General features: G+C 38.3%; 1 non-coding gene across 1 annotated transcript; it reads left to right on the top strand.

Annotated features, from left to right (window-relative positions):
• Nucleotides 1-396: 396 nt before the first annotated feature.
• Nucleotides 397-469, top strand: TRNAF-GAA (transfer RNA phenylalanine (anticodon GAA)). The gene has a single exon. It is a non-coding gene; the product is annotated as a tRNA-Phe (tRNA).
• The last annotated feature ends 4,056 nt before the right edge of the window (nt 470-4,525 follow it).

Genomic DNA, 4,525 nt, shown 5'->3' with positions numbered 1-4,525 from the left:
GACTTTGCTTTATGTCCTCCTTCTAAACTTGCTTCCACCTCTCTTACCTTCAGGTTTGACAATGAATATTTCCCATTTCATGCTTTTTTGTAAAGTAAACTCTTGTCTGCATTACCTTCCACTTCCCCTTGAACACAGATGTCAGTAGTCAGATGACATTGCTTACCTACTCATGCCAAATATATCTGGGTAATATAGTGCTAGTCCATTCAGAGTTAAAAAAAAACTACCTAATCTGGATCCCAAAAATGCTATTTACCCATTGCACCAGTTAATTGCGGAATGATACAGGACTCCTTAAAACATATCTCTAACATATGAGGTTAAAAATCCAGGTCCTGCATCTATTTTGTTAAATGGTTTAAATTAAAGTATGAAGACCACAGCTATAAGCAGGCCGAAATAGCTCAGTTGGGAGAGCGTTAGACTGAAGATCTAAAGGTCCCTGGTTCAATCCCGGGTTTCGGCACAGTTGAGAGGTTCCTTGCTTCTAACAAAATAGGTCTTGGAATCAGCTGTAGTACTTTTTTCTCTATCAACATTTTTATCAACTGATCCACAAAATGATCAATTCAACATAGACTTTGCTTTCTGTCCTCCTTTTAAACTTTCTTCCACCTATCTTGCCTTCAGGTTTGACAATGAATGTTTCCCATTTCGTACTTTTTTGTAAAGTAAACTCTTGTCTGCATCACATTCCACTTCCCCTTGAACACAGATGTCAGTAGTCAGATGACATTGCTTACCTACTCATGCCAAATATATCTGGGTAATATAGTGCTAGTCCATTCAGAGTTAAAAAAACAACTACCTAACCTGGATCCCAAAAATGCTATTTACCCATTGCACCAGTTAACTGGGGAATGATACAGGACTCCTTAAAACATATCTCTACCATATGAGGTTAAAAATCCAGGTCCTGCATCTATTTTGTTAAATGGTTCAAATTAAAGTATGAAGACCCCAGCTATCAGAAGGCCGAAATAGCTCAGTTGGGAGAGCGTTAGACTGAAGATCTAAAGGTCCGTCGTTCAATCCCGGGTTTCGGCACAGTTGAGAGGTTCCTTGCTTCTAACAAAATAGGTCTTGGAATCAGCTGTAGTACTTTTTTCTCTATCAACATTTTTATCAACTGATCTACAAAATGATCAATTCAACATAGACTTTGCTTTCTGTCCTCCTTTTAAACTTTCTTCCACCTATCTTGCCTTCAGGTTTGACTATGAATGTTTTCCATTTCGTCCTTTTTTGTAAAGTAAACTCTTGTCTGCATCACATTCCACTTCCCCTTGAACAAAGATGTCAGTAGTCAGATGACATTGCTTACCTACTCATGCCAAATATATCTGGGTAATATAGTGCTAGTCCATTCAGAGATAAAAAAACAACTACCTAACCTGGATCCCAAAAATGCTATTTACCCATTGCACCAGTTAACTGGGGAATGATACAGGACTCCTTAAAACATATCTCTACCATATGAGGTTAAAAATCCAGGTCCTGCATCTATTTTGTTAAATGGTTTAAATTAAAGTATGAAGACCACAGCTATAAGCAGGCCGAAATAGCTCAGTTGGGCGAGCGTTAGACTGAAGATCTAAAGGTCCCTGGTTCAATCCCGGGTTTCGGCACAGTTGAGAGGTTCCTTGCTTCTAACAAAATAGGTCTTGGGATCAGCTGTAGTTCTTTTTCTCTATTCATCAAATTTTTTCTAACTGATCTACAACACAATCAATTTAACATAGACTTTGCTTTATGTCCTCCTTCTAAACTTGCTTCCACCTCTCTTACCTTCAGGTTTGACAATGAATATTTCCCATTTCATGCTTTTTTGTAAAGTAAACTCTTGTCTGCATTACCTTCCACTTCCCCTTGAACACAGATGTCAGTAGTCAGATGACATTGCTTACCTACTCATGCCAAATATATCTGGGTTATATAGTGCTAGTCCATTCAGAGTTAAAAAAACAACTACCTAACCTGGATCCAAAAAATGCTATTTACCCATTGCACCAGTTAATTGCGGAATGATACAGGACTCCTTAAAACATATCTCTACCATGGGAGGTTAAAAATCCAGGTCCTGCATCTATTTTGTTAAATGGTTTAAATTAAAGTATGAAGACCACAGCTATAAGCAGGCCGAAATAGCTCAGTTGGGAGAGCGTTAGACTGAAGATCTGAAGGTCCCTGGTTCAATCCTGGGTTTCGGCACAGTTCAGAGGTTCCTTGCTTCTAACAAAATAGGTCTTGGAATCAGCTGTAGTACTTTTTCTCTATTCATCAAATTTTTTCTAACTGATCTACAACACAATCAATTTAACATAGACTTTGCTTTATGTCCTCCTTCTAAACTTGCTTCCACCTCTCTTACCTTCAGGTTTGACAATGAATATTTCCCATTTCATGCTTTTTTGTAAAGTAAACTCTTGTCTGCATTACCTTCCACCTCCCCTTGAATACAGATGTCAGTAGTCAGATGACATTGCTTACCTACTCATGCCAAATATATCTGGGTAATATAGTGCTAGTCCATTCAGAGTTAAAAAAACAACTACCTAACCTGGATCCCAAAACTGCTATTTGCCCATTGCACCAGTTAATTGCGGAATGATACAGGACTCCTTAAAACATATCTCTACCATATGAGGTTAAAAATCCAGGTCCTGCATCTATTTTGTTAAATGGTTTAAATTAAAGTATGAAGACCACAGCTATAAGCAGGCCGCAATAGCTCAGTTGGGAGAGCGTTAGACTGAAGATCTAAAGGTCCCTGGTTCAATCCCGGGTTTCGGCACAGTAGAGAGGTTCCTTGCTTCTACCAAAATAGGTCTTGGAATCAGCTGTAGTACTTTTTTCTCTATCAACATTTTTGTCAACTGATCTACAAAATGATCAATTCAACATAGACTTTGCTTTCTGTCCTCCTTTTAAACTTTCTTCCACCTATCTTGCCTTCAGGTTTGACAATGAATGTTTCCCATTTCGTCCTTTTTTGTAAAGTAAACTCTTGTCTGCATCACATTCCACTTCCCCTTGAACACAGATGTCAGTAGTCAGATGACATTGCTTACCTACTCATGCCAAATATATCTAGGTAATATAGTGCTAGTCCATTCAGAGTTAAAAAAAACGACTACCTAACCTGGATCCCAAAAATGCTATTTACCCATTGCACCAGTTAACTGGGGAATGATACAGGACTCCTTAAAACATATCTCTACCATATTAGGTTAAAAATCCAGGTCCTGCATCTATTTTGTTAAATGGTTCAAATTAAAGTATGAAGACCCCAGCTATCAGAAGGCCGAAATAGCTCAGTTGGGAGAGTGTTAGACTGAAGATCTAAAGGTCCCTGGTTCAATCCCGGGTTTCGGCACAGTTGAGAGGTTCCTTGCTTCTAACAAAATAGGTCTTGGAATCAGCTGTAGTACTTTTTCTCTATTCATCAAATTTTTTCCAACTGATCTACAACACAATCAATTTAACATAGACTTTGCTTTATATCCTCCTTCTAAACTTGCTTCCACCTCTCTTACCTTCAGGTTTGACAATGAATATTTCCCATTTCATGCTTTTTTGTAAAGTAAACTCTTGTCTGCATTACCTTCCACTTCCCCTTGAACACAGATGTCAGTAGTCAGATGACATTGCTTACCTACTCATGCCAAATATATCTGGGTAATATAGTGCTAGTCCATTCAGAGTTAAAAAAACAACTACCTAACCTGGATCCCAAAAATGCTATTTGCCCATTGCACCAGTTAATTGCGGAATGATACAGGACTCCTTAAAACATATCTCTACCATATGAGGTTAAAAATCCAGGTCCTGCATCTATTTTGTTAAATGGTTCAAATTAAAGTATGAAGACCCCAGATATCAGAAGGCAGAAATATCTCAGTTGGGAGAGCGTTAGACTGAAGATCTATAGGTCCCCGGTTTAATCCTGGGTTTCGGCACTGTTGAGAGGTTCCTTGCTTCTCACAAAATAAGTCTTGGAATCAGCTGTAGTACTTTTTTCTCTATGAACATTTTTATCAACTGATCCACAAAATGATCAATTCAACATAGACTTTGCTTTCTGTCCTCCTTTTAAACTTTCTTCCACCTATCTTGCCTTCAGGTTTGACTATGAATGTTTCCTATTTCGTCCTTTTTTGTAAAGTAAACTCTTGTCTGCATCACATTCCACTTCCCCTTGAACACAGATGTCAGTAGTCAGATGACATTGCTTACCTACTCATGCCAAATATATCTGGGTAATATAATGCTAGTCCATTCAGAGTTAAAAAAACAACTACCTCGTCTGGATCCCAAAAATGCTATTTACCCATTGCACCAGTTAACTGGGGAATGATACAGGACTCCTTAAAACATATCTCTACCATATGAGGTTAAAAATCCAGGTCCTGCATCTATTTTGTTAAATGGTTCAAATTAAAGTATGAAGACCCCAGCTATCAGAAGGCCGAAATAGCTCAGTTGGGAGAGTGTTAGACTGAAGAGCTAAAGGTCCCTGGTT

The sequence above is a fragment of the Lissotriton vulgaris genome, chromosome 8, assembly GCF_964263255.1.
Source record: "Lissotriton vulgaris chromosome 8, aLisVul1.2, whole genome shotgun sequence".
Lineage (NCBI taxonomy): Eukaryota > Metazoa > Chordata > Amphibia > Caudata > Salamandridae > Lissotriton > Lissotriton vulgaris.
This window is presented reverse-complemented; position numbering and strand designations above follow the sequence as displayed.